The sequence below is a fragment of the Rutidosis leptorrhynchoides genome, chromosome 2 (genome assembly GCF_046630445.1).
Source record: "Rutidosis leptorrhynchoides isolate AG116_Rl617_1_P2 chromosome 2, CSIRO_AGI_Rlap_v1, whole genome shotgun sequence".
Classification (NCBI taxonomy): domain Eukaryota; kingdom Viridiplantae; phylum Streptophyta; class Magnoliopsida; order Asterales; family Asteraceae; genus Rutidosis; species Rutidosis leptorrhynchoides.
The window spans coordinates 537,943,175-537,953,008 of NC_092334.1; positions in this window are offsets into that span (position 1 = coordinate 537,943,175).

Genomic DNA, 9,834 nt, shown 5'->3' on the forward strand with positions numbered 1-9,834 from the left:
TCAATCATTTGATATTATCTTTTAATTCCATCGATAATTATATTAAATATATATTGAAACAAATACGTTCATGTAAAGTATTATACATCTAATACTTTGTTAATGTTTTCAATTAATATAACTACATCTTATATATATACATTTCTATACACATAAATGTTCGCGAATCGTCGAACATAGTCAAAGGGTAATTGACTACATGAACACAGTTCAATGTTTTTGAGATTTTAACATTACAGGCTTTACTTATCGTATCAAAAGTATTAAATCATATAAAGATAAAGTTTAAATTTGATCAGAAATTTTCGGGTTGTCACACGTACCGTTATAATCGATTCGGGACAGGTACGGTACCGGTACGGTAAAAAGAGGTACTATACCCGTTTGGTACCAAACTAAATAACAAATAAAATAATAAAATAATAAAATAGTAATTCACGCAATAATAAAAATAAATACAACCAAAGACAAATTATGAACAAAAATCACACACATAATTAGCTTTGGCCACTTTTACAGAATACAATCACATAAAAAAAACTAGGAGACTCAAGATATGAGAGAGAACATAGAGAGAGAAAGTGAGAGAGACATTGTGAGTGATCGTGAGGATGGGGAATGGGTAGAGGTGAGGAAAAAAATGCTCGACTAGCACGAATAGGGTTAGAGATTCTTATGGCAGTAACCACGAGACCGACCACTCGTGTCAAATCAGAAAGCATTTGAAATCATTCATGTTCTACAACTTCCCGGATGAGTGGAAGGTGGTGGAACTATGGAAAATGTTCAAACACTACGGTAGCATTCGTGACGTCTATATAGCCAAGAATAAATTACAGAATGGCAAATGCTTCGCGTTTGTTAGATTTGGTGATGTGGGTGATGAAGACAAGCTGTTGCAAAAGTTAAGGGAGATAAGAATCGATGGGTCCATTCTTCTAATCTACAAGGCGAGAAACAGATATGGGACTGTAGCTAACGAAAATCAAGGCGAGAATGGGGAACAACAAGCTCACGGGTTCTACAAAACATCGATTGAAAATAATAATTCCTACCAAGAAGCTAAGGGCAATTCCTCCCCACAAGCTCTTAGAGACGAATGTAAGTTCAGTGAAGTAGTTGGCAATCACAGTAGAGTGGATAAAACAAGATTCATGAGTGAGGAGAAATCATTTGATGTAAGGGACAAAGTGCTCAATAGAAAGAGAGATCAAAATGGCCCTTCCAACCCTCAGTCAGATCGAGCACGAGAGGTCATAATCGAGGATGAAAAGGGTAACACCGAGTTTATGGAGAAAGCACCTATTGGGGATGTATCCAAACTTGAACATCTGGGTAACTTCAGATCATTATGCGACATTGAAGGACTGTGTAATTACCAATTAAAGTATCTAAGGGGCATGGAGATGATGATTGTTTTTGACAGTAAGGAGACAATCACAAATATTCTTGAACAGGAAGACCATTTCCTTAAAAAATGGTTATGTAATATTCGAATTGGTGATAATACATACTCAACGGTCGGTAGGCTCACCTGGCTCAATATCTATAACGACTCTCATTTTTCCATACTACATTTCTCATATTTCCATTCAATACTTTTCCTTATTAAATACCCAATAAAATAGTTAAACTTAATAAGTAAACTTTAATCAATAAAGGTTAGGCGTTAAGAATTATAAAATACGATAATTAAATTTGTACATTAATTGACAAGTTAATAAAAATAATAAGTTAATAAACTTTTGTGAGTGAATAAATAACTAAAAAAGACTTGTGTAATTAAAATGAATAAACTTGAATAATTAAGGGTTATTAAGCTAAATTAAAGTACAAGGACTTAAGTGAAAATATTAAAACCTTAGCTCATAAAACCCTAGCCAATTTGGAAGGGTAAAATTACCCATATACCCCTCAAATTTTTGGCCCAAATCACCAACCCTAACCCTTTTTCCAAGCTAACTTGTTCCCTAAGTAATTCCTTATAAAACCCTAATTCTAGAATGCTCCTATCCTCCCTATAAATAGACCCCTAGGCTAAACCATTCCATGTACTAAATCATAATTACATCCCTCACTCAAAAATCTCTCTCTCCCTCTCCAATTTTCGACCAAAACTGAAAATCCCCTACCACCATCGAAATCCTTAGGGTTTCCAAGAAATCTTCAAGTGTTCTTCGCGTATGAATATATGTATGTATGTATAATGTCGACTAAAAAAAAACCTAGATCTATATATGTAAAAAAAATAATAATATGAATATATTTATGTATGTATAATGTCGACTAAAAAAAAAGGGGAAAACTTTGATCTTAAAACCCTAGGTTGTTACATGGAAGATTGTTAGTGTTTAATTAAGGAAACAAAATAATTATATATACATATACATATAAATCGATACATATATATGTATATTTGTAAAAATTAATTTTTTTTTGTATATATATATATATATATATATATACACACGATTACATATACATATATATACTAAAACCTTAAACCCTAATTATACCTAAACTATACTACTTTAATCAAACCCTAGTTTCATTAAAAACCTAATTAATTACTAAACCCTAATTCATTAAACCTAACCCTAATTAATTAATACCACTTTAATTATTAAATCCTAATCATTACCTAATCATTACTACATTAAATAAAACCCTAATTTACTAAACCCTAATTTATGAAACCCTAGGACACTAATTACTAAACCCTAGTTAATTTAATACCACTTTAAATAACTAACTCTAATTAATGAAACCCTAATACTACTGATGTGTGCGAGGTGGTGTATAAAATAGTTATTAATTTTTACAAGGAAATACTATTAAATACGATACAATTTTACAAAAGTGATTTATTTATTTATAGAGTGGATATACTTAAACCTTGCTACAACACTTATAGGCAGTGTACCTAATCGTACAGTAGTGTAGTTTTTAGTAAGTCCGGTTCGTTCTACAGGGAGACTTAGCCAAGTTTAACGCTATATTTTTTTACTTATAATTGTAAAAATAGAAAAATATATATAAGTAGTATTATTATTATTAAACGGGGTTTTTACCGTTTAATGACCGGTTAATCGATTTTAAAACTTTAGTCGCAGTTAAAACCTAATGTAAAATATTAAAAATAAATATAACTTAATTTAAAGCGTAAAGTAAATAACAATAATGAAATTGCGATAAATAAAAATGCGATAAATAAAAAGTACGACAATTAAAGAGTACTATAATTAAAAGTGCAATTAAATATAATGACAATAAATAAAAGTGCGATAATTAAAAGTGCAATTAAATATGAAATATATAAATTATGCTTATTTAAACTTTTTAATCATGATGTTTGACGTGTTGATTTTAGTTTTATTACCATGGGTTAATTGTCCTTTGTCCTGGATTATTCGATATGTCCATACGGATTTGTCCATAATAGTCCATCAGTCATAATCATAAAGTGCGAAAGTCTTCGTCAAATTATTCTTATTCCTGAAGTCAAATATTCCAACTAATTGGGGATTTGAATTGTAACAAGGTCTTAATACTTTGTTTAATGAATACACCAGGTTATCAACTGCGTGTAGACCAAGGTTTTACTACTTTGTTAACAATTCCACCAATTACCCTTGAATGTAATCCACCCCTGTTTCAACAAGTCTATTAACTATTAATCCAGTTCCGTGTCCGGTAAAATGAATAATTATTGGTATTTATAGATATCCCGCCCACCGTACCCAGTCAAGCGTATGTGGTTATATATAAATACGTCAAATTATAAGTCTATATATTAAATCAACGAGGTATCATTTAGTTAATATAAACCCATTAATAGCCCATAGTCTAATTTCTACAAGTGTCGTTCTTTTGTCCAAACCCCAATTATGGTCCAAAGCCCAATTACCCAATTTTAATATTTAGCCCAACATCACGATTACTTCGGCATTAAATAAGCATAATAATAACTTAGCTACGAGACATTAATTTAAAAATAACATTAACCATAACTTACAGTGATTAAAAATAGCGTAGCGTTACACGGACAGAATTTCGACTTACACCCTTACAACATTCGCTAACATACCCTTATTATTAGAATTTAAAATTAAAATTAAAATATAATATATATATATATATATATATATATATATATATATATATATATATATATATATATATATATATATATATATGTGTGTGTGTGTGTGTGTGTGTGTGTGTGTGTGTATGAGTGAGAGATAGATAGATGGTATTATGATCAACCAAAATAGTGAAATTTATAGGCATGTGGCCAACTTTTCAGGGCCATGCGATCGCATGGCTTTGATGCCCGATTTCCATACGATCGCATGGAGGTAGGTAACAGCTCACATGATTTTGTTTTCTTGCTTGCCGACGTTTATAATATATAATATAATATATATATTAATTTTAAGAATTAATTATATATTATATTATATTCATGTGCATAGTTGACTTGTAATTTTTAGTCCGTTGCGTCGAGCGTTGAGAGTTGACTTTGGTCCCGGTTCCGGATTTTCGAACGTCCTTCCGTACAATTTAATATCTTGTATTTTGCGTTTCGCGTCTTGTGCTCTTTTAATTTTGAGACGTTTCTCATTAATAATTGGAACCACTTTGATTGTATTTTGTACTTTTGAGCTTTTTGGTCGTTTGCGTCTTCAATTCGTCGAATCTGTCTTTTATCTTCACCTTTTATTATTTAAACGAATATTACTTATACGTAGAACAATTGCAACTAAAGCTTGTCTTTCTTGAGGGATAATGCTATGAAATATATGTTCGTTTTTAGCATTATCAAATATTCCCACACTTGAGCGTTGCTTGTCCTCAAGCAATATAGTCTTGAAATAAAAATACTAGAATCACTTCTTTATTCTTCACACTTTGTACATCAGTGATTTCTATACGGGGGTATGAACAATGGTAGTAACGATGTAGTTTACAGTCCCACATGACTATAAAAATTTAGATCCTTAAGGAAATTGTATCTTTATGAAAACATTTGACCTTTTGAAAATTCAAGCTAGATTTTACCCTAGACAGGTTTTCCGGAATAACCCTTCACCGGTGTTGCAAAATGTTTTTGTGGGTTTGGTGTGTTTCAGATTTGAAAATTTTAGCTCAAAACTTATGGTTTTGTGTCACCCACTTGCTAACCTTGTATTAGGAAAGCAACACGTCCAGTATACTTGCTCCATATATTACCTTTCGGTAAACTACCGTCCGGTTGTAAAGGAAAGCGTTAAACAAGCAACTGTTAAGGCAATGTCCCCTGACATGCTTTTAATTATGGTCTATAACGTGTCGGATGCAATTACTATCCTTTGTAGGAGCAATAGTAAAGCTCACCCTATAGTTTTTTGGTCTGGCACAAGGTCATGTCTTTGACCACACTATGCAACCACCATTCTTACGGTTGACACCCGATTTGGTTCAGGTGACCTAATGAATTCCAGGTGAATTCCTAGGATTTTACATTTAATGGTAATGAACGCATTGAAAATGGGTTTTCAGAAAACAAATCGGTTTGTAATTTTGATCAAAATATTTTCTCGTTCAAGCTCGAGTTTAGATATCATCGAATTCCATGAGTTTGTAATTCTCAATCTTTAAGGTCAATCTCTAGAATTGAGTAATATCAGGCTTAAAAGCTGATTTTTAATCTTTAAGGAGATTATCCTTACTGGGGGTCTGATTCATTAGTCTTATCAAGCTAATTTGCACGGCGTCCTCTCCATTTTACGAGACAGATCCTCTCATGATTAGGATAAGTCTGACCACTTGGCGACCCTGTTTGATGCTGAGGTCCGTGGATTTCTTGCTGATTTTAGAGATGACTTTTCTAGATTTTTCGTCAACCTACAGCTGGTCTGGACGACAACTTCCTGACCTAAATCAAGAAACGCGTTTCTTTTTCGGAAGACTTTACTTCCTTTTAATGATGGAATTGATTCATTGTGTAGATCCATCTTTCTTTCAAATATATTATAAGAAATTGGGTAAAACGGTTAATTTTGTCCAAAACAAAAGTATCCTCAGTTATTTGTACAAAAATATGTGATATATGTTCAAAATAACTTGGTAAATTTTTCCCACACTTGGCTTTTATTTTCCTTTCTTTGCCTTTTTATTGTCCTCTATTCCATTTTAAATGAATTCTAACATTTTGGGTTGTTTCTCAATTTATGTCCTTTCCGAGGTAACAATAATTTCGGTGTTAACACCTAGTATTATCGTTCATAAATATGTATAAACATGATTTTGAATTCATTTAATTGAAAATTTTGAAAATTTTACTAGAATTGGGTAGTCAGTATATAAGACTAGGGCTGTTCTTTATTATCAGAGAGCACTAGATTCTAATACAACTACTGCGTTACTAGTATTTTTAATGGTAACCAAGTGTATAAGGTAAAATTTTTAAAAATCCGAAAGAATTTAACCCCTTCCCACACTTAAGATCTTGCAATGCCCTCATTTGCAAGAAATCAGTAACAATTTAAATTATTGAGGGTGATTAGCGTAGAAAAATGATTAAATTTTACCAAAGTTTCCAAACATATTGGCGTTTGTTTACTGAATGATAAATGGTGCACATCATTTGTTCATTCCGTCTTGTTGTTACATCACATTTGTTTTTCGTTTTGTCATCAAAATTAGTAGTTTTTGCTGAACTTAATGTCAGTCTTTGAAAATGCGCTGTTTTACCCTGTTGTGTACAATTGACAATATACATACATACAAATAATAACATGCATGGTAATTTAAAATGGGACTTTAAAATCCCACTTTTAAATCAAAAATGAAATATTAGTACAACATAATAAAAATATTAAACATTACATTAATGTATCACAATATCATATGTTTAAACATAAATAAATAAAAATAATAAAAAGATAAAAATCATAAAAATAACCAACATGAACTATATCAATCTGGATAGGGGTTCCAGTTCATGTCGTCGGTCGGGTTCTATGGTTGGTGATAGGTGTACTGGTAGGCCTGGTTAGGGTCGTAGAGAGTATATGGTGGTCTCATCTCGGGCTGGTGTGGAGGATAGTAAGCGGGTCGGGTCGGTACTTAGTGATCCTGAGGTGACAGCCGGCTCATAATCTGACTCTGATGATAGTCCCATCTATCATGCTGTCGTTTCCTGGAACGCTCGTAATCATTCCGGGCTTGCCACTGCTCCATCCGATGAAATCTCTCCACGTTTGTCATATCTACCTCATCTACACGCTGGTAGACATCAGTCATAGCCTCCCAAATGACATCCATAATGTCATCCGCTTCCTTCATTTCCTCGTCTGAACCTCTCTCTACCTGAAGATGACTACCTTCATAGGGTACTGCCTGATTGCGTCTACTCTTTAATACCTTAGCACCCGCATAAACCCCAATCCTAAAGGCTCAACTTGTTCTCTACATACCAAAAGTGGACCCCCTTGGTCCCTATCTACACCTAAATACTCTCCAATGAGAGTAACAAAAATACCTCCTCCAATTATCCCCCCTTCCTGTATTCCTTCCACCATTTTAGATAAATAAAAACCAACACAGTAAGGGATATTAACAAAGCCTCTTGGGTCTCGAATACACTTTAGGTAAAATAAATCATGTAAGGTCAATTTTTCCTTGTTGTGACCTCTCTGTGTAATCGAGTTAGCCAAAAATCTATGAATTATACGAAGCTCGGTTTTGTTAATATGTAAGTAGGAGTGTTTTCCTCCCAGTGTAAAAACAATATAGTTTGACATACGCCTCCAGACGGTGTTCGCGTCAAAATTCCTATCTACCCTTTCACCACGATAAATCAAATTCATACAATCGGGTAGTAGCAATTCACTAGGAGTATATATCTGCAAAGCCATGGTCATGTCCAGCATGAACATCCTGTACATCCTATGGCCAAGTATAAATCTAAGAAAACTTCTATCATCTAATCTATCTAGATCTACATTTAATGCTATAGTACTCATCAGCTCAACACACCATTCCTTATATACAGGTCTACGAATGGTGAATAGATGTTCCCGATCGGTAAAAGAAGAACTGCCATACCTTTGGATCAGATGCTCCCTAACTGAGTTAGCTAGTTGGACCCTTTAGAAAGGATCCCAATCTATTACCCTTGGGACTTCTACATTTTTCGGTAGCAGTTTGAATTTGTTACTTTGATATGCCGGGTAATCCCTCCAGCTTCTATCGAATCTCAGATTAGGATGCAACGTGTGTTCAGGAATCATTGGGTATTCTACTGGTGGATGTATCGGAAATACTATGAAGGCATCAACAAATTGTAGCGGATCATAATAAGGTACGTGTTGATTAGGTTGTTGTTGTGGTTCCTGTTGTTGCTCCGGTTCAGGCTCGTATTGCATTTCCGGTTCAGGTTCTGGAGCAGGTTGCCTGGATGATGATGTTGCACCATCAGTATCTGTAAATCTCTGCAAAACACATTAAATACAAAATTTGTGCATCCAAATATGCATTAGTGTTAGTAAAATGACAACTTAACACAATTAAAATAACATGTTAAATCAAAATTAAACTTATACACATTTTCACAATTTTAACAATTCTACACTTTTTCAAATAAGCATATATGAAAATGTATACAAAGTTCATAAGCATTTAACTCAAATAACTTGTTAAAATAGTCATTACTAGTAATTAAACAAGTCTCAAATGGCAATTATATCAAATTAATCAAGTTCATGAATTTTGGACCTAAAAAGTCCACTTTAATTCTCAAAAATCATGTTTAGGATCAAAGTTTGGATCATTTAGCTACCTAAACATGTTACACTGCTTAATTTAGCAATAATTCATGACAAAAATCGACCATAACCTGTTTATATCAAAAGCCCCAAATTGCTCAAGAACACAAACCCTAGATTCCTAAAAATTTTGAAGTTTTTGGCTTCAAATCATGTTAAATAGCATCAATCTAGGTTATACATGCATAAAATACTAACAATTTAACTCTAATTACACTAGAAATTAACAAAATCAAATTAGGAAAAGAATAGCTCAAGAACACTAAAAATCAAATTTAAAGAGGTTTAGGGATGTAATTGTTACCTTTCTTGATAAACTTCTGAACAATTTCATGTTTAGAGCGGATTGTAGCAAGAAAATTGGTGAATTTTGGTGGAAAAATGATGAAATTTGAGAGGTTTTTGGAGAATGCTCGTATGTATGTGTGTGCTTTGTGGGAGACAGAAGTAGAACTCGGCTGCCTTTTGTTTCTGGCCTGATTTCCAGCTCAATGCGATCGCATGGATTGGAAGGCCAAATTCCATGCGATCGCATGGGGTTCGGGTACAGTGATTTCAGCCTTTTTTTTTTTTTTTTTTAAACTTACACTTTTTAAAACATATAATTAATTTAAAAATTAAAATTTTGTTTCTTTTTAGGATGAGGGCATTTCGGAACGATGTCCTAGTCCATCCCTCGACAAAATTTTAAAATTTGTCATTTTTAAGCTCAGTTTTAAAAGCAAAGATTTTTGGGTTTTTTTAAATGTTTTTGGCATACTTTAATTCAATAAGATTAAAAATAATGATAATAAAAGTTCTCGTCCCTCCCTTGGGTAGAGCAATTTCGGTTCAACGACCTAGTTTTCAACTCACGACGAATTTTTAGAAATCAATTTTTAATTTAGCGAAATAAAGTAAATTTTTATTTTTAAATTCACACCAAATTCATATTATATTTTTATTTTTATACATACAAACTTATATTAAAAATATTAATTTTTCAAATATTTACAAACTTAAATATATTGATTTTATAAAGTTT